The following is a 15,059-nucleotide window of genomic DNA, read 5'->3' as shown; positions in this document are numbered from 1 at the left end:
ACACACACACACACACACACACACACACACACACACACACACACACAGAGAGAGAGAGAGAATCTATCAGAGCACTACCTAGTAAGCCCAACGTAGTAGGCCCACTATATCCACAAGATAGTCACATCTAGTAGCAGGAGATTGACTTATTCTATTACCCCAACGCTAGGACATCTGTGCTTTCAGTCCTGGTCATCTCAATGTGGCTTATTGCCATGACTACTCCGTTACAATCTGATTCAGAGTCAACACATACTGACTACATGTGGGTGATCTGCCAGGTTCCATGGTAGGCATTTATACCTGTGTTACTTAATTCATTATTTAACACAAGTCACATAAAATTCTCTTGGAAAAAGTGTAGTCACCAAATCTGTTTGGTTAACACGGACTCATCTGCCTTTTCTTTTGCAGGCCCAGAATACTCAGTACCTCTTAATGACCCTCAGACAATGTAGGAAGGAGATTGGTTCACCTTTTAACCCAGAATTTCTCACATTTAATGGTTAGTGTAATCTTTTTCTGTCTAGCCATATTTTTGCTGAACTGGCTTTCAATGGAACACTTTTAAGGAAATGAGAATTTAATTTAATGTTCCCAGCATTTCTGTGAAGAAGGTGCCGTTAGTCTCATTTCATGGATGGGAGGACAGAGCCCCACCTCAGTGTCCTCATACAGCTTGACCAAGTTCATTGCGTGGCTCTGTGGAGCTCTGATCTAGGTCCTCTGAGTCCAAATCTATGCCTTTTTCTGCTGTGTCTGGATCTCCACCAGCTTTGAGACTTGCCAAATTCTGCTATGTGCCAGATCCGCATGCTGATTATGGTTCATGCTTTTGTTTCACCGTGAAACCCTAGGTTTGGGTTGCAAATCCCTAACCAGTCAGAGAGAAAGCACGAAAAGGTGACCTCCCTGGGTAACTTCCAAGGCCACATACAAACTCCTCTTCTGTTTCCTCTCCTACTGCCAACTCCACACACCTCCGATTGTCTCCATTCTTCATTCTAACTTGGCAGGTGATGTACTACAGTAGGCCTGTTTCTAACATGGTACCTCACACCTCCTGATACCCCACAACATGTGTCAGCTTCCTCTCCCCTTGAGTGTTGACTAGACCAAGTAACTCACTTCTAACAAATAGACTATGGCAAACGTGATGGGCTGTTTCCTCCAAGGTTAGATTAGGTACTAGTCAGGGACTTCTAGAGGAACAGAACATATAATATACAGTGTTCAATTATACAGGTTGGCAAGTCTCAAGATCCCCAAGCTCTGCAGGTGGAGTCTACAAGCTGGAGACCCAGAAGCTGATGGTGTAGCTTTCATCCAAATGCTAGCAGGCTCGAGACCCTGGAAGAGCCAGTATTTCAGTGTGAGACCAAAGGAAGGAAACAGCTGATATCCCATTACAAAGGCAGTCAGGCAGGAGGAGCTCCTTCTTGTTGAGTGAGGGTCAGTCCTTTTCTTCTATTCAAGTTCTCAACTGATTGGGCGAGGTCCACCCATGTTGAGGAGGGCAATCTGCTCTACTCAGCCTACCAATTTCAATGTTCATTTCATCCTCACAAAAACACCCAGCATAATGCTTAACCAAATATCTGGGCCACCAAGTAAGCTGACACACAAAATTAGCCATCACAGGTTTCAAAAATCTTCTGTGACTTCTGTCTTGCTCCCACTCTCTCTGGTCCTCTCTGCTTGCTTGCTCTGCTGAAGCAAGCTGCCAGGTTATAGGCTGTCCTATAGAGAGCCCCACATAGGAAGGAACTGAGGTAACTTCCAGCCAACAGCCAGCAAGAAGCAGAGACCCTGAGTCCAACAGCTGGTGAGGAACTTCGTCCTGCTAACAGCCATGTGAGTGAGTTTGGAGGCAAGTTTCTTTCCTGTCTGTTGAGCCTTGAGATGACTGCGACCCTGGTTTACATCTTAGTTATAACCTGTTGGATCCTAAAGCAGGGAACCCAGCTAAGCCATGTCTGGATTTCTGGTCTATAGAAACCATGAGATAATAAATGTTATTTTAACACATTTCATTTTGGGATAATTTTTTTTCAGCCCTAGGTAACAAACACATCTCCAAACTTTTACTAGAAAGGATACCCTCATAGCTGAATAAATTCTACCTATGACATTTAGACAGTACAGTTAGGGAGGAATACTTACTGAAAAAAAGTGAGACAAGTTCACAGGAAACTGAAACACAACTTTTTGGAATATTCCGTATCAGCTATCTTGCAATGTGCCCTTTCTTTCTCCACCCACCACTTCCCTAGAGTCATGGTACCTTTTGCTTGTGCCTTGCCCAATCCCACACAGCATAAATCAGTCAGCATCAAACCAGCATATCTAGAGACACACTCTATGATTCTTTGTCGGAAATGAGGTGATAATTGATTTGTTTCTGTCTTTAAGGACTATAATAGGTGAAGTGAATGTGGCTTTTTTGTTCCCTTTGTGAATCTTTATTACAAAATTATACTTTTCTGCAATCACACAAAGGAGCAGAGCATAAGTTTGGCGCTATGGACACTAGTTTTTTCATGGACCCCTTACCCAAATGTCCTGGAGCCTCTGTTTCTTTGTTTCTTCATCTGTAAATTGAGGTGATGAGTCCTCATAGAATTTATGGGAGTATGAGATACTGTATCAAAAGGATTAAATGAGATTACATGTATAGCAAAGGGCTTGTGCATAGTAATTCGTTTAAAAAAGAAAGTTCTGGCCAGGTGCAGTGGCTCATGCCTATAATCCCAGCACTTTAAGGAGCCAAGGCAGGAGGATCCCCTGAGCTCAGGAGTTCTAGGTTACTGTGAGCTATGATCATGTCACTGCGCTCCAGCGTGGATGACAGAGCAAGACCTTATCTCTGAAAAAAAAAAGTAGCACAATAGCAGAGAATGAGTCTACCTTAATCTTTAGATACAGAAATAAAAATGTTGTAGCTTAAAAATTTGCTGGTAAAAAAAACATTGATGGCCAAAGTCAATGATTTGCTCTAAGTAATTAGAGTTAGAAAGATTGCATTACTTATAAAAGTGAAGTCAAAGATCAAGAGACACATATAGTAGAGAACAGTGGGTCAGCCAGTTGTGCAGCTGGGCTAAACCTCAGGTCCCAAGAACCTGTGAGGCTTAAGCAGTTCTCTAAAACTGGATTGTAACATTGTAGTTTTTGCCTGGGGCACTCCTTGTTCAATGGGTCAAACATTGCTTTGCAAGCAAATTTCCTTTGCCAGTAAGTGTAAGCTCAGGCCCCAGTCTGTATAATGCAAAAGGTTGAGGCCTAGGGCACTCTCTGTGAATGAGTATTTTATTTAGGTCTATTTACCCATTGGTATTGTAGCACATCAATTTTGCTGGGCTGAGATACTGGGATGCCCATTTAGGAAAAGAATGTACACAAGATACAATAATGTGGAGCGTCTGCCATGTGCCAGGCACTAGAGGACACACACAGCATATTGAGACTTCCTATGGTTGCAATGCAAAGTATCCAGGATCCCCACGGTTATTGTACACTATAGGGTCCAGCATCTGAGTGCCTCTGCTGTAAAAAGCAGATTTGTCATTTTTTGCACTCTCCACTTCCAGGTTGTTGTTGTTGCCATGTTAGGGGTCCCCTTCATCTGCTCACAAGTTCTAAGAAGCAGACAAAGCCTAAGGTGACTCCATTGACAATAGCTCTGTAGACACTGAGGAGGGGAGAAGGTGCTTCCAGGGGAAGGAAGGTCAAATGGTTGACTATGAAAAGTCCTCACAAGGTTGTTTAAGGTTAATTCTTGCAAGCACAAAAATAAAATATGAGGATACATAGAAAAGATCAGACTTGCAGAGACATTTGCGTAATTAAATTTGTGTGCAGCTAATAGAAAAACAGACTACTAGTTTATTAACCTATGGGACAGGATGCATTCCAAGAGACCAGAGTATTTGCACCTCAGTTCCTGATGGTTTCCACCACCACCATTACTTTCTCTATATCAAGATACCTGGGAAGCCAGGTGAGTGTACCTAATGTTTGTTGGGTAGTGAGACTATCTGGAGTAAGATTTCATCCAGACCATGGGGAGACCTTATGAAATACTCTTGCCTCTCAGCTAAGTATACCTCTCTAAGGGCAAGCACACCTCAGTGCCCTGATTCAGGATTTCTGGTTTTTGGGTGCACTGGCCTCCTAGTCAGTGAACAATATTGCATGCAGATCTTTGTATGAGTTTTGTACATATGTCTTCATATATATCTTTGTATGTCCAACTTAGTTGGACACACATTGCTAAGTTTGCTTCTTAGTACCTGGGTTTTCTGTGTTGCCATTGCCTTTCTGTTGATTCATTCTTTCTTTAGAAGGATTAGCTATAGTGGTGTGTACTCATAATAGACAGTAACTTAAATAGTTTAAGAAGGTGCATGAAAGGAATCAAGCCGAATCATTCCAGATTTCATGGTGATGTTGGGAAGAAGAGAAGAGGAGGTGCAGCCTTTTGGGGAAGTACGTATTGTTAGAAACAGAAAGATGAGACAGAGATTTTGCTATTATCTCAGGAAGCAGAACGCTTTTCTAAGGAAGTGCCTCAGAACATGCAGGGCTTTTCTCCCTCAGTAGGGAGGCAAAGAGTAGCAGCCTGTTCTTTGCCACTGCCCTTCTGATGTCTCCTGGATCAATATGGAGTTGCAATTCTCCCTAGGGGAGAATGCCACACACCAGTGGCATTATGAATAAGCATCAAGATGACAGTGAATATGTGGGAGTGGTGGGCAAGAAGAAAAGGGGCCCTTGTTCTGTTTTCTTGAGCTACATAATCCTTGAGGTTTATGATGTGTAGATATGGTTGAGGGAGTATAGGCAAAAGTAGAGAAGGGGTGTATGGGAAAATGATTGTAGCTGGATTCTCTACCAACTGGCAGGTGTGGGGTGAGCCAATTACATATTAATTTAGAAAATGAAGGAACGTGATATTTCTTGTACTTGAGTGCCAAGGAGATTTCTTTTGAGGATCTTTGCTATTAATGCCCAAGACCCACTTGGGTCGATGCAGGAGGTTTGTGTACAGCTGTGCCTATTTGCTAGACTACTAGTCTACTAGGACTGTATGTTAGCTCTTTAAGCCCTCTTCCTCCTCCCACTAGCTCATCTCCAATATGAGCCAGATCATGTCCCATTGCATTACCCTAGCTTTAAGGGAAAAGGAAAAAGCCGGTAGATACTACCTACGGAATGCCCATTGGTTTTTCTTTAAGGCAGTAGTTCTCAACTCTGGCTGCAAGTTAGAATCACTTGGGAAGATTTTGGAAAAAATGATTATGCTCAGGCCCAACCTGTAGCCAATGAATCAGAATCTCCAGAGGTGGAAGCCAAATGTGAAAGTTTTTTTGAAAGTTCTCTATATAATTTTAACATATAGCCAATGACAGTGGCTGATCTGGGGCCCCAAAGTAGACCATAGTAATGTAATTCAGAACTGGAGGCTTTGCTAGGATAATTAAATATCACTAAGCTGAGAAACAGACTCTCTTTTAAAGTCTTGATATTCTAATAACATTCTAAGAACATGATGCATGGACACAGTCACTTAACCCTTCAGAGGAAAGGCCGGCGGATGAGTGAAGGACTTGAGTGTGACTTTCACCAGGGAAAGTGCTGGAAGTTTGGAGCCTTTTGGAATATGCTTACTGCTTGAGATAATGTCTGAAGGCTGAGACTGATATGAATTATTTAGACCTTTAGGGAGATTCTTTACAATGGAATCCATTTTTCTTATCTTTTCTTTGCATAGTCAGACTGAAATGGTCAAACCTCTGGATTGAAACTGACTTTTCCAATAGCAGCAAAGAGAAAGTTCTGATGTTCACTACCGTGTTGCTGATAAAACCTAAAATTGATTGAGATGCCCCTTGGGATGTCTCAAGGAAACTTAAATCCTGTTGCTATAAAGTGTTATAATAATTTCCTTTGTATGTTATATTCATGAGATGTGTGATATGCATTTAATGAGAACTCAGACAAGAGGGTAGAAGCTTGGTCTCTTTAAAGCACTGTAGAGTAAAGATTCAGAGGTTGTATTGCAAGTTCACGTTTTCTTTTTTTCTCAGGAGGTTTTGGCTTTCTGGCACAAAGAAGTGTCAAGTCTAAGAGGTTATCTGTTTTTGGTGTGACTGAAGTGATCATATGTCCTGATTTGCCCCAAAGGGTTTCAGTTTACACCTGTTGTCTTAATCATCAGTAGCCCACCTTTTCACTTTCTAAAGTGTCCTGGTTTAGATGATAAATCACATGGTCACCTTTGTCATCCTATAGTGTACCTCTGGACTGGGAAGAAGAGACCTGTGTTCTAGCACTATTTCTTCCACTAACTAGCTCAACAAAGGGGTATTTAACCCAGGGATCCAGGGACTACCCTCCTGGTCAGTGAACAACATTGCATGCTTTTGTGTGAATTTTGTATATATGTCTTCATATATATCTTTGTATGTATATTTTTTTCTGGGGAGAGTTTTTGTAGCTGTCATCATATTTTCAAAGGGTTTTATGACCCCCAAATGGTAAGGAACCACATTGGATGAACTCTGCAGACTTATTAATCTCTAGAATTCTGTGCTTCTGTGGTTATGATGCTTTTAAAATAGAATTTGGGAGTCAGTTAAAATATTGTTTGAGAATATCTCCACAGTGAGAACTGTATCATAATTGATTTTCCTTGTACCAAACAAATAAATGGAATCTTATTTTTAGAGACAGGCAGCCCACACACTGCAGTGATGAAAGAACTCTCCAACGAGGCAGACAGGAACCCTGCAGTTGGGAATACAGAGCCTTCTCCTATGGGAAGACCACAGGAAAAGGAAACACCCAAGGGGGAGGAATGGGTCTTTGTGAAGTAAGGATGATTTACAAGGCAACCAAAGAAATGTCTTGGCTTTCTTATCTAAGACTGATAGAAAAGAGAATGGAAAATAAGTAACTAAGGAAGTAATTATATTATAGACCAAAAGAAGGGACAGTGAGCTAGGAGTCTGCAGATGTTTTCGGTTCTGCCATTAAACTAGAGCATGACCTTGGGCAGATCAGTTTCCTCTACTGCAAAACCAGAATCAAACTCTGTGATCTTTAATTGTCATGACTCAGATCTCTGCACTTGCTTATTTCAGCTCATTTCTCCCCTTTCAGTGACCTTGATGAAATTTTTCTGTGTCTCTTTTTATTTTTTCACAATCAATCCATTTGCCAAAGTCCTTGCTATACTGCATTTTTTCATAAAGGATACCTCATTGAGAACATTTTATATTTTAAATACACCTATTTATTGTAGAGAGAAAATCTGCTTTGAAATTATGGCCAGAATTTTCCTAGTGCATTCTTTTGAAGAATGTAGCCTTTGAGCAAGAAAACCTAGAGGTTGTGTTTTGGTTTAGAGTGACCACTGAAACGATGAAATAGCTATAAACAGTAAAGTGATTTGAGTAAAATTGTTCAGAGGATCAGACTGGAGCCTGGGAAGTCCTAGAGGCCTAGCTCTGATGGTAACAGGGAACATTTGGTACTAACACAAAATTCTGTTCGAATTTTTCATCAAGTAACTCATGGGTGATGATGAAGAACTTGCTATTTATTACCTTGTTTGCATTGTTGAACAACTCTCATTCACAATTTCGCTATAATATTTAGATTCAGGGACAACTCAAAGCACAACAGTAATAACTGTTTGTCAGGCAGCATTATCCAGTAGACTGACTCAGTGGTCTCTGGAGTGAGGTGTGAGCACTTCGGGGGAGGTGCAAGGTGATCCATTGGATCATGGGGAAAATGTTAAAGTCTTATTTAAACTTCTGTTAGGTGTGCTATCAAGCATGTTTAGGGGATCCCCAGGCTAAGTCATTGTTCATTCTTTGTGAGGTGTTTGTCTTGGGAGATACATATATACAATGTGCTGTTGCTATAGTGGGTGCTAAGATTTCAACCCTATAAGAGCCATGGGCTCTGGAGAATGCGAACTGGGACATTTCTAATGTGACAAGGATTGACAGATTGTGTCTGATACCATGTGCTAACAGCCTGAAGATACTGAGAAAAAGGACTACGCAAAATGATTGACCAATGGATGGTGGATTTGATACGTCATCCCTTGATAGTGACTTTTGAGGTGAAAGTCACACAGTTCAGCTATCTGAGGATTCTGGCAGGCATCACTATAATCATCACCCCTTACCCCTAAAAGGACTCATGTTTTTCCTTCTCTGTTTTCGTTTATCAAGTGGCAGGTAAAACAAAATCTCAAGTTGACTATAGCTCTAGTATCACTTATGTCAATGTCATTCAAAATAATAAAGAATGAGGGGGAGAAATGAACAAACCCTTATGAGGAAAAAGAACTGAATCCAATAAAAAGATAGTATCCAAGCTAACTTTTAATTCTTGGCTGAGGCTGGTGGCTTCATTAGAATAATGTGGGAAAAGTTTTAAAAATGCTAATGCCTGAGATCCATCCCCAGAGATTCCCACCGGAGATCCTAGTTTAATTGTCTGGAGTGGAGCCTGACATCAACTTAACCTCCCATGTCTTGCTGGTTTAAAGACCTGCTGGGAATGTCCTGCCATCAGTTGATTTCTGTAATAAACATTAAACATGCTGGCTCTCTTTCTCTCAGACTCGTAGAAGTAACCATGCTTTTCCCAACCTATTAAATATTCATGCCCTCGAGAACTGACAAAAGTAGGAGCTGGTACCTATATAACATAAAAGCTACATTAGAGAAAGTAAGAAACTTGTCATTTGATAGAAGAAATATTGGTCATTCTATCATAAATTATTTACTCTTATGCTGTTCCTTCAAAGACATACTTCCTGATTTAAAACCCCCTCTTTTTCATATTCAAGTATGTACATTAATTTCTTCCTTGTCTATCTGGTGGTGCAACTCTGTAAAGAAAAATGTTGAAAAATCATGGAATGTTAAAAGAACTCTAGGAAGGAAAAAAAAGAATTAGTTACCTCAATTCATTCACCATTTTTTCAAGGGAAATGAATATTCAGATTTCCCTTTTAAGTTATTAGTTGTTTTGAGGGTGATGTGCTATACTGCAATTTTTCATAAAGGATACCTCATTGAGAACATTTTATATTTTAAATACACCTATTTAAAATATAAATAGTTGCTAAGCAATTTGCTAATAGATTGCTAAGCAATCTAAGGTTGCTCAGCCATTCTTCTCAAACTGAAATCTGCAGACAGAACTCATCCATTGTTTGGGTGTAATTCCCCTTTGTGGTACAGATGCTTTCCTGTTGAATCCCTTCTGATGACATATGGAGCCACAGGAAATTTAGGGAACAAAAATGGTTTCTACATAAAACAATAGTATACAGTTTTGGGGAGATTCCTCTTTTTGGTTTATTCTTGGCACTTTGAAGTGCCAAGGGAAGTTAAAAGTACAACAATTGGCATAAATACACATGGATGAAGGAAGAAATCTGATTACTCTCCAACTCTTTCCACTCTTACGTATAACCTGTGTATCCCCGGGGTCAGTCAAAAAAAGCGAGTATGAGAATAGTAGTTTAATAAAGCGAATTTAGTATGGGAAACTAGTAAAAAACAATGCGTATTAGTCTATTCTTGCATTGCTATAAAGAATCACCTGTGACTGGGTAATTTGCAAAGAAAAGAGGTTTGATTGGCTCTTGGTTCTGCAGGCTGTAGAGATAACATGACTGGAGAGGCCTCAAGGAAGTTACAACCATGGCAGAAGGCAAAGGGGAAGCTGGCACATCCTACATGTCTGGAGCAGGAGGAAGAGAGAGCAGGGAGAGGTGTTGCATACCTTTAAACAACCAGATCTCATGAGAACTCACTCACTATCAGGAGAGCAGCAAGGGGGAAATTCCCCCTGCCCCCGCCCATGATCCAAACACCTCCCACTAGGCCCCTCGTCCAACACTGGGGATTATAATTCGACATGAAATTTGGGCAGGGACACAAATCCAAACCACATCACAATGGTATTGGAAGAAAGGAAGAAACCAAACAGGGAATGCAGGGTCAAAACAGAGGTTAGTGGCAGCAGCAGATCAGTACCAGGAGGCATCTGGGGAGGAGATAGTATGAGCAGAGACAGGAAACCAGGGCTTCTGGATGCAGTCAGTAACCATGGCAAAAGCTGCCTTCGGGAGCCAGGTGGGGAGGAGCTTCTTTGCTAGACCAGAACCAGAAAAGGGAGGGAGCAAATATCCTGACTTTCCTTTCCCTAAACCTCCAATACATCTCTAAGTGCTTACCATTGCCTGAATCTAACAGGAAGCCAATTGTTTCTAACTGCAATACAATTTTAGCAAAACAATACTAATTGTCACATTAAATTAATCTTGTTAATTTGAACTGTATTGGTTTGGTAGTTTTGTTTCTAATTTGTAAATTTGTTTTGGTATTATAGTTGTTTAGCATAATGAGTTTATATTGAGTTTTATATTTGTATATATTTTTAAGTAACATTCTAATGAAAGTAATTTGTCAACATTAGGGGCTCAGGAGAATATTTTTCCTCCAAAAAGAGGGTGTACGTTACTCAAGTTTGACAATAATGACATAAAATTCTGATAGCAGGAATCACCCAGGACTTAATTGGGAGAACTGGGAAAGAGAATCTGAGGATTGCCTAAGACTTGAGTCACAGAGGATAGGGAGTTCTCAGTTTTGCTTAGGATGACTATTTTAAAGACACACTTCAAAAAGGGAGGATGTTTACTAAAACTCCAACTCATAGGCAGATTTTGCTTTTTTATCAGAAGTATGTAATAAAATACTTTAAGTGGGGTCAATATAAATGTTGTCAACCATGAGGCTTGCCCCCAAGGTTGATTTTCTATGTGGGTGATCTTTGCAATATGTTCTTTTTAAAAATGACCAGCTTTGCAGCCTTTCTGGTCACCAGCAGGAGGTATTTTTGACAGACTTGTAGGTGACCCTAGAGGCCGGGCTGGGAACATCTGACCTTTAGCCTTTAGTACAATGGGACCTGGAGATTAAGGAAAATCAGTTGCCCCATATTGGTTGAAGCCGTGTGTTCACTGATAGAAGCATTTTGTTTAAATTCCTGTCTATCCCATATGGAAAACAAATACAAAACAAATATTTACCATTCCTCCAGTGATTGAGATACAAATAACATTTATATGAAGCAGAATAAGTAGCTTCATTTTTAAACTTACAATAATTATAAACTGTTTGAAGTGTACAGAAAATAATATAATAGCATTTTTATATATAGCATCCAGCTTTAAAAACTATGTTTTATGATATTCATTTCAGACCTCTCCCTCTCTTTCTTAAAAAAAATTTCAGATATAACCCAAGCTTAATGTTTACTATTGACCATTTCTTTAAAATTTAACTTTCCATTAGAATTATTCTTTGGCTCATGAATTATTTTGGAAATTAAAAATTTTCCAGATGCCTGGGATCTTTTGGGCAGTGTTTTGGGTTGATGTTGGTCAGAGAATACAGTTCATGTGATACCAGTTCTCTGATATTTCTTGAGATTTGATTTGTTGCCTTGGTAACTTTTGTACTTTTATTTGTGCTTGAAAATCAATATTTATAATCAAATTGTTGGGATAAGATTCCATATATTTCCATTAGCTTAATAATATTCATTGCATTTTTCAAATTATCTATATACTTATTAAGTTTTTATTTCTTTGATATATCCATTTCTGAGAAAGACATTAAAATATTCCACTGTAGATATGTATTTGTCAATTTCTCCTTGTATTTAAATTTTTGTTTTGTATGTTTTGGAGCTATAATGTTGTGGGGGTAAAAAGGCATAGGATTATGCTATTTTCCTGGAGAATTTTCTTTTTAATTTTAGTTAATAGCCTTTATTATTCCTCAAAATACTTGAAGTCTGTTTTGTCTACTATGTATGTCAATATACAAGCTTTCATTTGTTTATAATTTGCCTGGTATTCAGATGTTCCTTGACTTACAATGGGGTTACATTCTGAGAAACCCATCATAAGTTGAGAACATCATGTCAAAAATGTATTTAATATACCTAACATAATGAACATCATTGCTTAGCCTAGTCTACCTTAAACATGCTCAGAACACTTACATTAGCCTACAGTTTAGCAAAATTATCTAATGCAAAGCCTATTTTATGGTAAAGTATTGAATATCTCATGTAATTTATTACATACTATACTGAAAGTGAAAAACAAAATGGTTGCATGAGTACTTGAAGTACGGTTTCTAATAAATGGAGTGCCTAATGAATATATATTGCTTTCACACCATAGTAAAGTCAAACAACCATAAGTTGAACCATTGTAACTCAGGGACCATCTATATATATATTTTCATTTTTTCTGCCTTTCAGTGTCATTGTGTTCTAGGTAGGTCTCCTATAAGAAGCATTCACCTGGATTATTATTTTGTCTGTTTATTTTTAATCTAATCAGAGAGGCTCTTTGGTTTAGTAGATAGTTAGTTGTATTGTTCCCCAATAAGCTATGGAAAAAAAATATATATATATAATATATCTTACGTTTTTATTTCCTTTTCTCTCCTTTCTTTGAGTTGATCAAATTTTTATGTTTTTTAATACTGATTTAGAAGTTTTACATTCTTTTGCAGTCTATTTTTTTTAGTGATTACCTGTACACTTTTGACACACATACTTGACTTACACGGTGTAAAGTGAATCCTTCTGAACAAGAAAAAGACCTTAGTACGTTTTAACTGTAAGCAGTCATACTTTTCCACACTGACATTTCAGCTCTACCTTATTTTTAAACTCTTCAAAGGAAATATTAGAAGTTTTTTACATTCAATGTATATTTTTATTTACACTTTTTTTTTTTTTTTTTTTAATGAGGTCTCACTCAGTTGCCAAGACTGGAGTGCTGGAGTGCAGTGACTCAATTATAGCTCACTGCAGCCTTGAACTTCTGGGCTACAGTAGTCCTTCTGCCTCAGCTTCCAAAGTAGCTGGGACTACAGGAGCACACCACCATGCCCGAACATACTTATCAACTTTTTTGTTTAATAGTCTTTTTGTTGCCCTTCTTTCTTCAATTTAATTTTCTTTGATCTTATCAGGGCCTGTGTTTGACATTTCTTATTCTTTGTTGATTTCAACATTTATTTTTACTTTGCTTTCATTCTTGTATGACAACTTAGCTTGATAAAGGATTCTAGGTTGAAATTATTTTCCCTTAGCACTTGAAGATATGATTTCATTTTCCTCTGGCCTCTGTTGTTGCTTTTGAGAAGTCTGCTGTAAGTCCAGTTATTCCGTTTTTTATTTTCCACTGATCTTAAGATATTCTCTTTTTGATGCTACACAGTTTTGCTTTGATGCATTTAAGTGCAGATTTATTTCTATTTTTCCTTTTTTGGCTTCTTTGCGCACCCTCTTCGATGTGAGGATTTGTGTCAATTCCAGATGTCACCTCTTTGAATTTTCTTTATTTTCTCTGTGAACCTTTCTAGAAATCCTATTAAATAGGTGTATCTTGGACCTTTCACTGGAAGGAAGCTAAAATATTTCACCCCCCAAATATAATTCTTTTATATATTTCAAGATGGCTGTGCAGAAGGACTGGAACTATCAGACTAGCTGAAAAGCTGTCTTTTGTAGGGAGATTTGCTTCTGTAGAGAAAATCTGCATTGACAAAGCCAGGCTTTCTCTGAGGCTCTTCCTTGTCCAATTTAGGAAAAATTAACTGAGAGTTTGACATCTTTAAGGGCCTAAAAGAAACACTTAACTACCTATTCTCTCCGAGGGCTGCCACCTGTGAGGTTTCCGCTACGTAACAAGACCACCTTTACTACCAGCTTCCTCTCTATTCCTCCCTTAACCTGGTCTTGCCATCATAACCTGATTTACCATCAAAACCTGTTCTGGGCCATTCTCTGAGCCCCTGTTATTTCTGTAACCTCAAGATGGTATAAAAGCATCAAGCATCTTGCTTTTCAGATCTCTGTACGTCTCCTGTGCATGTTAATACACTTGTATACCTTTCTCCTATTAACCTGCCTTTTGGCAGTGTTAGAACTCTTTTAGAATTTGTCTAGCAGGCAAATAAAATAAAATAAAATAAAATAAACAATCTGCCTTTTTCTAGTTGATTTTTCAGCAAAACTTCTAAAGGGAAGTTTTCTCTTCGCTCCTATGCACACATCTTTCATTTTGCTTACTTTCTACCTTTTATGTTTTTTACATTTAAAAAAGTCTCTCCATGCTACATTCAAAGTAATATGCTGGGATTTTTCTTCCAGTTAGGTAATTTTCTCTTCATCAGAGTCCAATCTGTTATTTAACCAATCCATTAATTTTTCAGATTCTATCTTTTATTTGCAGATTTCCATTTGGTTCTTTTAAAAATTGTGTGTGTTCTTTTGTCATAATGTCTTATTCCTTCATTATGAATTTTATTCCTTCTTTAATCTCTTTAATCATTTTAATATTTATTTTCTACTAGCTTGCAGATAATATAAAATTATTTGAAACTGGGCATGGTGGCATGTACCTGTACTCTAAGCTACTTGGGAGCTGAGACAGGATGATCCCTTGGGCTCAGGAGGTCAAGGCTGCAGTGGGCTGTGGTCGCACCACTGTACCTACAGCCTGGGCGACAGAGTAAGACTCCGTCTCTAAAAATATAATACAAATAAAATAAATAAAATAATTTGGAAATGATATCTGTTTTTCTATGGCAGAGACCTTTGGATCCTGAGAGAGCTTTGGATCCTCACTCATGTTGGCTCTTTACCTCGTATATTATATAATTAAAAAAAAAATTATAACCTGATCTTTGGCAAATTTTTTTTCCTCTGTGGTAATCCCCGTAGCATTTCCTGTGGAATATCCTTCTAGAGATATTTTGGATTTTCTTCTTCAAGGAGCCCTGGGCAACCAGCCCAGGAGCAACATCTATGTCAGCCTCAAACTGGGTAAATCCCATATCACAAGGAAAGAGCAAATTCAGCCTCCAAGCCTAGGATTGGCATCGGCTTGGGGCTTCATTTTCTCGTGGGAAACTTTCCTTTCCCACCCTGCT

At 38.7% G+C, this 15,059-nt stretch overlaps 1 pseudogene; it reads left to right on the top strand.

The window, feature by feature from the left end:
* Positions 1-14,042: 14,042 nt before the first annotated feature.
* LOC111549370 lies at positions 14,043-14,117 on the top strand (annotated as a pseudogene).
* The last annotated feature ends 942 nt before the right edge of the window (positions 14,118-15,059 follow it).

Source organism: Piliocolobus tephrosceles, chromosome 11 (genome assembly GCF_002776525.5).
Source record: "Piliocolobus tephrosceles isolate RC106 chromosome 11, ASM277652v3, whole genome shotgun sequence".
In the NCBI taxonomy this organism is placed as follows: domain Eukaryota; kingdom Metazoa; phylum Chordata; class Mammalia; order Primates; family Cercopithecidae; genus Piliocolobus; species Piliocolobus tephrosceles.
Note: the sequence above shows the minus strand (reverse complement) of the source record. Positions and strands in the feature narration are given on the sequence as shown.